The sequence below is a fragment of the Zootoca vivipara genome, chromosome 10 (assembly GCF_965207765.1).
Source record: "Zootoca vivipara chromosome 10, rZooViv2.hap1.1, whole genome shotgun sequence".
Taxonomy (NCBI): Eukaryota; Metazoa; Chordata; class Lepidosauria; order Squamata; family Lacertidae; genus Zootoca; species Zootoca vivipara.
Window position 1 is genome coordinate 40062324 of NC_142593.1, and position 15038 is coordinate 40077361.

At 44.0% G+C, this 15038-nt stretch overlaps 1 long non-coding RNA gene across 1 annotated transcript in view; it reads left to right on the top strand.

Moving 5' to 3' along the window:
- The window catches only part of LOC148684447 (uncharacterized), a 38468-nt gene extending 23749 nt beyond the window's left edge, over window positions 1-14719 (top strand). Inside the window, exon 2 of the long non-coding RNA XR_015946006.1 lies at window positions 10241-14719. This is a non-coding gene — a long non-coding RNA (uncharacterized LOC148684447). The remainder of the gene's footprint in view (window positions 1-10240) is intronic.
- Window positions 14720-15038: the final 319 nt, after the last annotated feature.

Consider the following 15038-nt stretch of genomic DNA (forward strand, 5'->3'; position numbering starts at 1 on the left):
TATCGGGCCAAGTTACTTGTTGTTTACTGTTGTAACAATTGTTTTCTCAAAATTTATCTTCTCTACCATGAAAATAAATAAAAACAGTATTAAAAAAGAATTATCAATAAATGAATTAATGTTTAAATGAGCCGAGAAGTCACTTATCACTAGGGATATCAGAGAATTCAGACAAAAGCAGAAAAGAAAGCAGACATTGCTGCAGTTTGCACATTTGTCCATGGTCAGACACATTAATCAGTCAAGCAAATGTATTCATTCAGATAGTTTTCATTGTCATTTTTAAGTCCATAAATGATATGGACATAAATTAATGATAATTAATGACTTTTAAAACATTGTTTTGGTCTTTCCTTTACATTGAAATGAATACATGTTACATAAGTTAAGTCAACAGTTATGTAAGTTACATGACTTATGGTAAATTGCAGACGGCAAGACAAATAACCTAGTATTTGGTGGAAACTGACTCGCAATGGAATGGAAACGCTGGCTGTGACAAATTCAGATCACAACAGAAATCACTGCCTTTTTACATCCCAACACATCACAAATATTCGTACAGTGGTGCCTCGCTAGACGAATTTAATTCGTTCCACGGGTCGTTTCTTATAACGAAAAATTTGTCTAGCGAATCCCATAGGAATGCATTGAATTTTTATTATTTTATTATTATTATTTTGCCCATAGGAACGCATTAATTGAATTTCAATGCATTCCTATGGGAAACCACGATTCGCTAGACAAATTTTTCATAAAACGAATTCGTCTAGCGAGGCAACCTCCGCTCGAAAAATCCTTTCGTTAGGTTAGGCGGAAATTTCGTTAAGCAGGGCATTCGTTAAGCGAGGCACCACTGTATGCTACTTGGTGTATATTTTTGAGGGCACTGTGGTGCCTGGAAGTTTGTAATGGTGAACAGATTTAAAAAACAACACAATAATTGTCTGTTGGACAAATAGTACATTTGCAACTAGTTTCATCCTACGGAGGATATCAAGCTGCAGGCAACTTCTGTACACACGACAAAACATGGCTTTCATTTCAGCTTTGACAAAATGCACATAGAACGATACTAGATCACCAGGTGAAACAGACACAGTAGAGAAGTCAATGGGAATTTGATGGATATCAACCCAGGCATTAATTTGTTCTTCTCTCTTTCACTGCTTTTAATCCCCTAGATTATTTTTAATTATTATTATTGACTGAGCCTTTCAAAATATTGCTGAGCGGTGACCTGTTGGGTGGAGGTAGAATTAAAGAGTCAGCAGCATTTTTTTTCTCGCGTCCTCATCTGCTTGGTATGTTCCTTCCTTTCACTGTAATAGCTGGGAAGATCACACCCTTCCCTGGCATTCCTCCTGAGCAAGTTGTGTCAAGGAAAGGGGGGGGGAGGAAGCTGTCCTACATTGTGCCAGTGGAGAGGAAGTTCTTAATTTGGTTCCAAAGATTAACGTTTCTGCATAAACCAGCCCTTCCTTTCTTAATCCAAGCCTGTTCTTGTATAGTTGACCCCCTACCCCCGCAAAGCTCAAGAGTAAGAACATAGATATTCTCTAGGGTAATTTGCATCAAGCTATCTTTATGGCTGAAAGGGGGGGGGGTCAGATTTCCTATCCACAGAAACTATGATAAATTGTGGAGAGTAAGTTTGTGTTGGCTGGTGTTTCAGGATTCGCCCCCCTCCCTCCTCTCAGCGAGCATCCTCACAAAGCGCTTCTGAAATTTGAGGGGATTTGGGGAGAGGCTTCCGGGGCAGGGAAAAAGAAGTTGCTTGTGACTGCAGAACAGAAACAAAGAACCCACTCTCAGGGTTCTTTTTTAAAAGAAAAAGAATTTTGTATTGCTCCTTATCAGATTAGAGTTGTTCTAACATGGGGAGATATAGGATTCTTTCTCCCCATTTTTAAAACAATGAATAAATGATGCCAGGGAGGAAATTAATTCAATCACCCTGAGAAGTAGCACGCTCCCTTCGTTCCTAGATCTTCAGGTTGCTCTACGGAAAGACACTTTTCACGTATAAATTATAACAGGAATTGTAAGATGGGGGGTTAAAATAAGGCTACAATCCAGAGCGTATTGCCGACTTGAAAGGTACCTCCATCAAAATCCACAGGACTTATTTAAAGAAAATAGTTTTGCCTAATTGCTCGTGCATTTTAAAAGGCCCCTCTTAGGTAACATTTTCGCTTAAAAATAGCTACTTCAGTCAGTGCTTGATCTTGACCAAAAGGCCATTTACAGCAAAACATGACCCAGTGCAGTGTAGAAAGAAAAGCATTTCTCGGTTCTTAATGGCAGAATAAGTATGTTTATGCAATTTGTGAATACAGGTGGATATAAAGAAAGGAAGTGATGTTTGCTTGCTGAGATAGAAATAAAACCTGACATGCTGGCTACTGAGTCACTGCAAATGAATGAAGATTATGTCATTTATTGTACAGTTCCCTGGTTTCTCTGCAAAGCTAACATGCCTAACCATAATGCAAATTCTCCTGATTAAATATTGGCTATGTGGCATAAACGTATGCACTGGCAGTTTCAACAAGAAAACACGATTAGCTGAAAATACTGTGTAGGTCTGTTCAGTGGAATTTACTCCTACGTAAATGTGCATAGGATTGCAGTCTAGTAAATTAAATACTTTAATTCTAATTCATCCTATGTAGCCCCAAGAGCAGTGCTTTTTTTCTTTAAAAAAGTGTTTAGGGGTACTCTCATTTTCCTACTCATATTGAAATACTGTCCCTCAATGAGGCCAAACTTAAGATTTGCAAAATGTTTAGGGTTATGTGTACCCCTGCGTCCCCTCAGAAAAAAGCACTGCTCAAGGGCAAGAGATATGGTTATAAGGCCATAGTTCCGAGGAAATTCTGCACCCTGCAAAAGAAAAGAGTCCTTACATACAGATTGGAACCCTGTGCGACAGCATTCCTCATGAATGCATAACACTTACCTTCCAAGTTCCGGACTGCAGAATCCGGGACCGGCAGCCATTTGACACCGGAAGTTGCGTCGATGTAACTTCCGGTGTCGCTTTGCCCTTCTATGGGCACCCAAAATGGCTGCCGCCGGCTTCGAAAATCACTTGTGCGCATGTCAGGAAGTGCTCCGACGCAACTTCCGGTGACGCTCCACCCATCTATGGGCACCAAAATGGCCGCCGCCAACACCGGAAGTGACGTCTATGCACTTCCGGACATGCGTACATGCGGCTTTTGAAGCTGACGGCGGCCATTTTTGGTGCCCATAGAAGGGCAAATCGGAAAGGAAAAAATGGCCGCCGGCAGGAGAAAATAATGGAGAAAAACGGGAGACGAAGTGATACGGGGGACCACCGGGAAAAGGTAAGTAAAAAGGGGGTTTTCCCGGGGAAAACGGGAGACTTGGCAGCTATGGCATAACAAAATGCAACCTTGTTTGGGCTACATAAAGCTGATGGGAGTTGCATAAACCAGAATGTATCTGGTGGCGTATCCAAATGTTTAAAACACAAATTCTCAAAGGATTGTTTTGCTTCCTTTTGTTTGTTCAGACCCAGAGACCTCCCCCCTAAATAAATTCACACATGACTCAAATTTTAGTTTGGTTTTTGGCAGAATTTAGGCCACAACTTTATTGATTACTGAAAGTGAGTGGTTACATAGGCTCTGGTTCGACTAGCTCCCTGCACCCTTGCAGGTAGCGCTGACCCAGGGCACCAGCAGATGTCAGCCAAGGGTGAACCCATGGATAGGCGGAAAGCCAGGAACAAGCTATGTCCACTACCCAGATGTCCCCCTGGACTCAGACACGGGCACAACCCCCTCTCAGGGGTTGACCAAACCATTTGAGTCCCTGAGTTCCTTTAACAGAATACCCTTCACATAGGGATGGCGAGAGCATTCTCCCATCCCTATCACCTGAACCAGTGCCTAATCGCAACCTTACAAGTTGTGACTATTTGCTACGCGACAGGCGAAATCCAAATGGCAACAGCCAATCAGCCAATTGGGGAAAATTCCTGCCGTGCCCATGTCCCAACGACAGACAACACACAACAGCATAGCAAGGTCAAGCGCAACAAGGCCCTAAAGGTAAGGAGAGGTGAGCGGGTGTTCCGAATGCACACACTGAAAGAGGAAGCTCTGGGTCACGTGCATGGGTATATATATATAGGTCCCTCAATCCATTTGAACTGCACCTCATTGGCCAGATTGAACCCAACATCGAGGGACCTACCAATCGGGTGTTGTGGCTGACCAATCTTACCCACCCACAACACAGGAGGTTGGTCTCCAGGTCTCACCGCAACACGTGCCCTCTTTGAGGGAGGACACAATTTTTTAAAAAAGAAAAAAGCAACAACAACAGCCGTCGAGCTGGTCTCTGTCAAATAAGCAAATCCTGAAAGGGCAACTCTGTAGAAATTTCATATATTCAGCAGAAAACTCACAATAATAAAGTATCCTGTGAAGTCTCCCATGGAAGAAGTTGCCTGGCCTGTGAATCAAGAACTGTGCAATCCCTGAGCTAGACTGGAAGAACAATCCGACTTTATGTTGCCGGGTGGGGAGGTGTTCTACTGGTGAAGCAACCACAAAGAGCCATCGCTCTGCCATTTCACCAATGGCAGGGGAAGGAAGTAGGGAGGGAAATTCTTTCCGGTCTAACTGACTGTAATGGGATGTTGGAGAATAAAGAGGCTGGCATAGAGAGTTGCATTGGTTCCTGGGCATGCCAAGGAAATGGGGCCTTAGATGCAGTTTATCCACACCTTGCCTGTCCTAATAACTCCTCCCCACCCCCACCCCCACCAAGAGAACAATCCTGGTGAAATAACCATGTGACTAGAATTTTCTAGCGCTGTACTGGTGGACTTCCAATGGCATAACCATCACCCCACTGGCATTGTCTCTGCCAGTGGAGTGGCACACCACATACTTAGGCCTCTCAGCCGGCCTTATGGTAAATACAGGATTTCATCCTAAGGACCAGGCCAAATGTGAGTCCAATCATGTAGCTCACAATTATATGAGTGGGTTTTAAACCACCAGAGTTGGGGTTTTTTAAAGATAGAACCATAGAATTTGAGTTGGAAGGGATCAATCTTCTAAAATCCCCAACTCATATCTTAGTTTAAAATTATGACATCTTTAAAAAACATGAGCCCCACTTCAATATTTCCCTGTTTAATTACCTATAAAACCTTCATTAATGTTAACTATTGTTGTGACGTGGGGTTTGTGATTTCAGCTCTCTTGACATAACATGCTGGAGACAGTTCTCTAGTAACAGCTCTTTATTAAAGTGAACAAGACTGACTGTGAGGGCAGGAAGGCTACATTTATAGGGACAGGGGACTAGCTAGGAAGGGATACATTTTGGAGGGAACAATATCAGGCAATCACAGTGCTGCCTTTTGGAGGGAACCAGTAAGACAGAGGATCCAAATGCAGCAGCTTAAATGAACCAATAGTAGCTGTACCCTCTGGAACCAAAAGGCAGTTACTTTATCCTAATGCAAATACAGACAATAATAATACAGATATAAAATCCTTTGACTCAATACACAACACCCCTCCCCCCCTAGTGAGCACAGCAGACGTAATCCCTCAGGTACTGTGGGGTCCTACAACTTCTACCTGATCTCCTGACAACAGGTGTTGCAGGTTCTGGATTGGGTGTTACCTGTGGTGGAGGGGCTGCTATAGGGGTTTCATCAGGAACAGATGGAGTCCCAGACATCTCAGGGTCCCCGACCTGTACCTCGTCATCCTGAGGACTAGCAGACCCTGGTTCATTTGCTGAAGCCCCTGGTGACTGCACCTCTGGGCCATCTTCACTCTGGTCTCGCAGCTGTGCGTCATTAGCCAGGGATGAATTATCTGACTCCTCCCTGCTGAGCGCCCGGCGCCTCAGCTGATCTATATGTCTCTTCCAAACTTGCCCATTTTCCAAGGTCACATAATAGGACACAGGTCCACTAGCCCGGGTGATCACACCGGCCACCCACCGCGGACCTCGTGAATAGTTCCTCACCCAGACCAGATCTTCAGGGGCGAGATACCTTGTTGTGTCAGTCTCAGCCTGGGGGGTTGCTCTTGAATTACGGTTTGGCATTTTATCTGGGTGGACATAATCTAGCACCGTTACCAGTCTTCTACCTAAGAGCAGCTCGGCTGGCGACTTGCCCGTCGCAGTACACGGTGTCGCATGCTGCAAAAATAACATTCGCGCAATGCGAGCCGACCAGTTACCCTCCATTAAGCGCGCAATGGATTCTTTGGCTGTTCTTACCATGCGCTCAGCCTGCCCATTGGAGGATGGGTGAAAGGGCGCGGATGTGACCCCTCTTATAAAGTTATCAGCCAAGAATGCCCTGAATTCTTGGGATACAAAAGCTGCCCCATTATCTGATACAATGGTCTCAGGTAACCCGTGGGTAGCAAACAGCTGCCTCAACACCTTGATTACGGCAGCTGATGCCATGCTAGGGACCATCGCCACTTCTAACCATTTGGAATATGCATCAACGATAACCAAAAAGACCTTCCCTTGGAATGGCCCAGCAAAATCTATGTGCAGCCGGCTCCAGGGAGTCCTGGACTGCTCCCACCAGTGGACTGGTGCTCTGGCCACTTCTGGCCGCACCTCTTGGCATGCCTTGCATGTTCGTACCCATTGTTCTATGTTCTGGTCCATTCCAGGCCACCACACATAACATCGGGCTAGCGACTTCATTCTGACCATTCCCGGGTGTCCCATGTGAAGCGTCTCAAGAACCCTGTTTCTCAGTGGTGCTGGGATGATCACCCTATCTCCCCATAGGAGACAACCCTTATGCATGGACAATTCGTGCTGCCTTGTCGCATAAGGCCTGAATTTTTCTTCATGCGGACCACCTGGCCACCCCCTCCCCACCCAAGTGAGCACACGGGAGAGAACAGCATCTTTCCTAGTTTTCTCAGCTATATCCGTAGCTGTTACAGGAGCCCCCGGAAGTGTTTCTAGCATCATAATGTGCTCCGCCGGAGCAGGATCCTCATTGCTCCCGCCAGGAAGGGGCAATCGACTCAGCGCATCAGCATGGCACAACTGTTTCCCCGGCACATGGGTCAAGGTGTACTGGAACCCATTCAGGAATATTGACCAACGCAACATTCAACATTTGTTTGTTTGGGTTGAACAACCCTAACAGTGGTTTGTGGTCCGTTTCAATGGAGAAATGGCGACCGTACAAATAATCATAGAACCTTTTGATTCCGGACACAATAGCCAGTGCCTCTTTATCAATTTGAGCATAGTTGCGCTCTGTGGGCGACAACGTACGGGAATAGAAAGAGATGGGCTTTTCCGACCCATCCGGTTCCCTATGACTCAGCACAGCCCCCAGACCGTATTGAGAGGCATCACATGCCAGGACCAGCGGCTTTGACTCATCATAATGAGCAAGGACGCTCCTGCTACTCAGCATTCCTCGCAAGGAGTCAAAAGCCTTCTGCTGCTCCCGCCCCCATCGCCACACATTCTTTTTCTGCAATAGTCTATGTAATGGTTCAGCTACCGAAGCTTTCTGGGGTAAGAACGAATGATAAAAGTTAATAAGTCCCAGGAATGACTGCAACTCCGTCTTGTTCTGTGGTCGTGGTGCCTCGATGATGGCCTTAATCTTAGCATCTGTGGGGTGGATGCCTGATGCATCAATTTTAAACCCCAAGAAATCCACAGTTGGCACCCCAAAACTGCATTTTTCTTTTTTCAGTTGCAACCCCACCTCCTTGAACTTGAGCAACACTGCACGGACACGCGCAACCAGTTCCTGTGGGTCTTTTCCAGCAATCAAAACGTCATCAAAAAATGGCAAGACCCCCGGCAGACCTCTTAACAGGCGTTCCATGAGCCCTTGAAAAATCCCTGGGGCCACACAAACTCCGAACTGTAATCTGTTAACTCTGAATGCCCCTTTATGTGTGACAATAGTCTGTGCTTCCGCTGATTGTGGGGTTACTGGCAGCTGTTGGTAAGCTTGTGCCAGGTCAATTTTGGCGAACACCTTGCCCCCAGCCAGTTTAGCCAACAGATGTGATACGACTGGAATGGGGTATGAGTTTCCCCTGAGTGCCTTATTGATAGTACATTTGTAATCTGCACATATCCTGACTTCCCCATTTGCTTTAAGGGGCGTGACGATTGGAGTCTCCCACTTAGCAGAGTCCACGGGTGAGAGAACTCCCTGCTTGACCAATTTATCCAGCTCTGCCTCGATCTTGGGTTGCAGTGCAAATGGCACTCGCCTTGGTTTGAGTCGGATTGGGGCCACACCGGGGTCCAACTCGAAGTCAACTGGGGGCCCTTTATAACAACCCAGTTTTCCATTAAAGAGACCAGCAAATTCCTTGCATAATGCCTCGCTCATCTCAGCGCAGGTTTGGATTGAATTAAGCCCTGAGATACTCAGTCCCAGGGCGGGGAACCAGTCAGTGCCCAGGAGACTGGGGCGACTGCCCTTCGCAATCACCAGTTTGAGTACAGCCTGTTTGTCCCGGAACTGTACTCTCACGGCACACATTCCCATAACATGGATGCGGCCTGCTGAGTACGACTGCAAGGTTGCCGGGAAGGGCTCCAGAGGGGGCAACTTACCCCTGGGGAAGAATGTCTTCGCGGTCTGGTCCGACACGATGGTGAATGCAGATCCGGAGTCCACCTCCATGTCGCACTGCTGACCCTCAATCTTCACCTTGACGTGTGCCTTGCCTTGCGCTGGAAACTGCACGGCCCTCCCGTTGATCTCCGTTACGTAGTGGCAGTCCTTTAGAAAACGAGTTGCTGTGGGCGGTCTGCGATGCTCCAGTCTAGGTGCTCCTGTTGCTCCCGACGCCGCCGATCTACAGACCCTGGCGATGTGACCCGTTTTTCCGCACGTCCGGCACATAGCATCCCTGAAACGACAACTCTTCCGCTCATGGTTTCCGCCACAACCTGGGCAACTGCCTCGGCGATCTTTGTGCACTGTGCAGGCCTGACGCACCAACTCGACCCCACGGACTGGGCTCTGGCTCGGAGTAGCCTCTAGCTCGTCCATGGCATGCGCAACTTCTATCTGTGGCTTAGTGGCCTTGCGACTGGCATCAAGCTCCTCTCTTTCATAATTCTCCGTGGCGGTGGCCTCCTTCAAGGCTGAAGCAAGGGTAACCTCTTCTTTAGCCACGATGCGTCTTCTGGCTTTCTTGCTGCTCAGACCACCAATAAACCGATCCAGGAGAGTCTCTTCCAGATTTTGGAAGCCGCAGTGCTGAGCGAGCTTCCGGAGTTCAGCCAGAAATGTGGATACAGACTCCCCAGCATGCTGCTGCCTCTTATGGAACTCCATCCGCCGGGCCATCTTGGTCTCAGTAGGCGCCAAGTGGCTTGTTAGGCAGGCAAGAATATCTTTGAGAGATGTCTCACTCAGCTTCGCTGGAGCAAGTAATGCCTTGGCCAGCTTGAAGGTCTCGGGCCCACAGTAGCTCAGGAATGTGGCCCTTCTTTTGCTGGCATCGGTGATCCCTTGAGCCACTGCAAAGAACTCGAAGCGTTCGACGTAGTCTTCCCATGTGTGGGGCTCTGATGGCTGGAAGGGCTCCAATACCCTTGGACTCTCCATTGTCCTAGCGGGCAGGGTCGTCTTCTCAGCTGGCCAGTGAGTCTTGTTCTAAGCTGCAATCCGGACTCTGAGGCAGGGCTGTGTTTAACCGCTCCTCAGCATTCCGGATCCCATCCTCGTCGCCAGTTGTTGTGACGTGGGGTTTGTGATTTCAGCTCTCTTGACATAACATGCTGGAGACAGTTCTCTAGTAACAGCTCTTTATTAAAGTGAACAAGACTGACTGTGAGGGCAGGAAGGCTACATTTATAGGGACAGGGGACTAGCTAGGAAGGGATACATTTTGGAGGGAACAATATCAGGCAATCACAGTGCTGCCTTTTGGAGGGAACCAGTAAGACAGAGGATCCAAATGCAGCAGCTTAAATGAACCAATAGTAGCTGTACCCTCTGGAACCAAAAGGCAGTTACTTTATCCTAATGCAAATACAGACAATAATAATACAGATATAAAATCCTTTGACTCAATACACAACAACTATTATATAGCTTGTCTTAATTCATCATTAAATCAACCCACTTGTTAATCCTAAATCCATATTGCTTTCCTCAATACTGAAACAATTCATCTTCCTTACATTCTGTCTCCTCTTCCCTGTCCTGCAGATGTGCGGAAACTTCCATCCTCCAGATGTTGCTGAACTACAACTCCCATCATCCCTGACCATTGGCCAAAAAGTAGACATTTTCAATCATTCCTTTTATAGCCTGGCCTTCAAAGAAGTCATGGACTGCACAAATGCATTAGTTTTTTCTGTACTGGGACGGGGGGGGGGAATGATGTTTTTGCACAACGGTTGTCGAATGCAACCAAGCAGAGAAACCCACAAGGCCAGTCGGGACGATCAGCGTACAAATTCAAGCCAGAAGCGGCTAGGTGAAGACACAATGGAGAAAGATTGGCAATGCTTTGAAAGCCATTTGGTCAATGTTGCCGAGATAGAGATGCAAACTAATCTTTGCATGTGGAAGGGAGCATGTGTGCATCTCAGCACCAGACCAGACCATAGGGGAAAGAGACAACTCAAGATCTGGGGTGCCTCTGCAGCTACTGATTCTGTTTACTTACCAAGTAAGATCAGAAGTCTGGTAGGAAGAGAGAAGGAAAAGCTTAATTGGATTGGTATGTGACAGGCCCATGCAGAGCTTGTCTGAAGCCCAGGGCAGGAGTCTTGTTAGAATAAGGTTATGAACTTCAACAAAAAAAGGGCTCTCTGGCCAGTTTAGCCCTCCAAGGCCTGGGGCAAGTGTAGCCAGCTGCCTACCCCTCTCTGCAGGGGCCTGACTGCAAATCTGTTTTAGGACCCAGGGATCCTGAGAGCACATCTTCTAGTATCTTCCCTTTTCCACCCCAACTCCCAACTCCTCCTTGGTAAGCAGAAGCCATAGGGCAAGGGTGTGGGTGTTTTCCCAGGGGCCACATTCCCTCATGAGCAACATATCAGGGGCCATTTGGGTGGGCAGGGCCAGAGGAAAAAGTGGGCGGAGCAATGACTTTCACATTAGGCCACATGCCAGCAATGCAAGAACCTCAGGTTTTTCCATCCACACATATCCCAATCCACATATTTTGCTTGCTTTTTCTTTTGTTTGGTGAGGGCTGTTGCCTCTTTGATGGGTGCTTAATTGCTCTTTCGTCTATATTTTATTCATTTTGGAGGGGGGTTCTGGAAAAGGAGGTTTTTCGTGCATCTCCCATTTTTCTTCTTAAAAAGGGCCATTTTTGTGGAGCCCACAACTGTTTCTCGGGTTTTCCAGGCTGCAGAAGACACGAAACCAATGGCTAAGTTTGTTTCTGATGTTATGTATGGCTTGGGCTTATAGATGCTACTACATTATAAGCAAAGCTGTTAGCTTTCTGCGATTTGGCCTCTGGCCTGTATAGGCCATATTCCCACAATGCTTCAGGTTCTGCTGGGCCTCAAGGCATCAGACAGAATCTGTTTCCTAACATGACTGTAATTAGGAACCTTGTGGAGTGGGAAAGGAATTACAAAGAAACATGTTTGAGCTCAGATAGTTGTTACTCTCCAGTTCACTTTCAGATTTCTATTTAATCCCCCACTCCCCAATTACTTGCTTTATTGCATTTCTATTTTTAATACTCCTGTTTCCTCCAAGGAACGCGATACTATAATGATGGCTAGAGAGACACTTTTCCCAATCCCTATATAGGAAGCCTTGATTATATTTACTTATCATATCTTGACTGGCTGCAGCTGCTCTTGCCACCTTTCCCATACATCCACCATCAATCAAGATTTCCTTACCAAAGGAAATGATTTCATAATCCACCAGATGTGTGGGAAGGAAAACTCACACTGGACATGCAGCACGGTCACTGTGAATGTGAGCAGGCTGGTCCAGGAGGCAAGACGAGCCAAGACAGTCATAAGAATATATGAAGAATTGCCTTGCTGGATCAAGCTAAAGGCCCATTTGATCCGGTGCTTGATTTCATCATTCAGCAAAACATCCCGGGGAAGTTCACAGGCAAAAGTATGATTCATCTCCTCATCTGCACCGTTACTGGCAGTTCGGGATTTGTACTAGGTAGATGTTGGCAGCCACTTGATTCTTCAAGGTTGGAACACAACTTCCTTTTCCAGCATGTAATGTAATTATTCATTTGACATTCAGGTTTGTTTTATTCACAATGACCTCATCTGTGAAGTCGACCACTACCAGACCACTGTAGCAATGGAATGATCACATCTCCATTTTTTTTTTTAGTTTTAAAAACAATCTTTATTGAAAATCTTTAAAATTCAACATATAGAAAGAATAAAGTATAAATAGCAAATATGACAGACATAACCAAACAGAAATCAATGTCAATTCAAAATTACTTGAAATGAAAGGAAAGGAAAAGAAAAGGGGAAGAAAAAAAAAACTTAACTTAAAAAACCTAACATAACATAACATAACATAACGTAACATAACATATAACAATATTTAGCATGACCTAATATAACTTATATAATCTCAACATATCTTAACAAATGCAATTTAAGGAAAAGAAAGAAAAAAAGGAGAAGAAAAGGAGAGAACGAACAAAGAAAAACATATATATTTCAAACACTTTAGCATTTACACTTACTAAAACCTACTGTCCCCCCACCCTTTCCCCCCTCCACCGTATTAAGACTTCCAACCACTCCTGTATTCTGATTTTGGTTTCACTGATATGCCGCATACCTTTCTCTAGTTTAATTTATTTTCTTAATATTGTGCCCCTCATGAATCCGCTATTAACTGCGCCTTTTCCACTTGTTTTTGTAGATAAATCTTGAGCGGTTTCCATTCTTCTCCTGCTTTTTCTTCACTTAAACCTTTAGATATTCCAACTCTAATTGCTAAATTCTGATAATTTATTAATTTGGTCAACCACTCTTCTTTATTTGGAACTTTTTTACTCTTCCAATTTTTAGCGATTAAGAGTCTACCCGCTGTTGTCGCGTGCATTAGCACGCATCTGTCCCTTGGTTTAATGTCTTCCTTCAACATGCTTAGGAGGAAGATTTCCGGCTCTTTTTTAAAGGAGTATCTCACTATTTTTTTTAATTCTTTATATATCTCGTCCCAGAACTTCTTAATTTATTTGCAGCACCACCAAATATGTAGGAAAGTACCTACTTCTTCCTTGCACCTCCAACAAGTGTTACTGACCCCTCCGTACATCTTAGCTAGTTTCGAGGGCGTGAGATGCCACCTAAATTGCATCTTGAGCACGTTTTCTTTTAAATCATAATTTGAAATATAATTTGAGTCTCTAATCCATAAACTTTCCCAATTTTCAACCGTAATTGTTTTTCCCAAATCTTGTGCCCACTTTATCATGACAGCTTTGGTTAATTCATCTTTTGTAGCCCAATCCAACAGTAATTCATACAAATTTCGAATAAATTTATTTTCCCCCTCCAATAATATTTTCCCGAATTTGGATATCTCTCTTTCGAAGCCAATTTTTTTATCTTCACTGAATTTTTGATTTATTTGGAAGTATTGCAACCAGACATTGCAATACTTTTTGACTTCATTATATTCTTTCAATTTTAAATTTCCATTTTCTTCTTTTAATAAATCTTTATATGTCGGCCAATCTTTATCCATATTAACCCTTTTGACTGCTATTGCTTCTTTAGGTGACAACCACCATGGTACTTTTGGTTCCAAGACGCCCTGGTGTTTTTTCCATGTTTTAATTAAGGATTTCCTCACGATGCTGTTCCAGAAGGTGCTGTGCTTCCCCGGTTTTTCTTTCATTAAGTAGTGGTGCCAACCAAACCCTATTCCAAATCCCTCTAAATCTAAAATTTCAATATTTTTCAATTCAATCCAGTCTTTTAACCATGACAGGGCCGCCGCATCGTGGTACAATTCAAGATCAGGTAAACTAAACCCCCCTCTCTCTTTTTTTTCAATTAGTAGTTTGTGTTTGATTCTTGGCTTCTTATCATCCCAGATGAATTTCATTATGTCTTTTCTCCATAAATCAAAACAATTTGAACCTCCCAAGATCGGAATGCTTTGAAACAAAAAAATCATTTTTGGGAGGACACTCATTTTTATCACTGAGATCCTACCCATAAAAGAGATTTTTAGTTTTTTCCAAATTTCCAATTTATGTTTAATTTCCTTCCACTTTTTTTCATAATTTTCTTGGTACAGGTCAATGTTTTTATTTGTCAATTGTATGCCCAAATACTTTATTTTCTTTCTAATTTCAATACCAGTTTTTTCTTGTAATTCTCTTTTATCTCTTTCTTCTAAATTTCTTACTAACAAACTACTTTTTTTATAATTTAAATTGAACCCTGCTAATTTCCCAAATTCGTTTATTCTTTCTAATGCTCTTGGAACACTTTTTAATGGGTTTTCTGTCGTGATCATAACATCGTCAGCGAAGGCTCTGACTTTATATCTTGTGGTCCCTATCTTTATCCCTTCGATTTCCTTATCCTCTCTAATATTTTTAAGCAGGATCTCTAATACTATTATAAATAATAGAGGGGACAGGGGGCAGCCCTGTCTCGTACCTTTTTCTATATTAATTTCTTCTGTTGTTATTCCATTAATTATTATTTTAGCTTTTTGTTTACTATATATCGATTCGATTGCTCTATTCATTTTTTCTCCAATCTCTAGATGTTGCAATGTTTTTTTTCAAGAAGGCCCACGACACATTGTCGAAGGCCTTCTCGGCATCAATTGACAGAAGTGCTGCCTCCTTCCCTCTATTATTTTCAAGACATTCAATTATATATATTATGTTTCTTATGTTATCTTTTAGTTGTCGCCCTTTAACGAATCCAGATTGATTTTCATGTATTATTTCTTTTAGGAACTAATTGAATCTATTTGCCAAAACGCCAGCGAAAATTTTATAATCACAATTTAATAA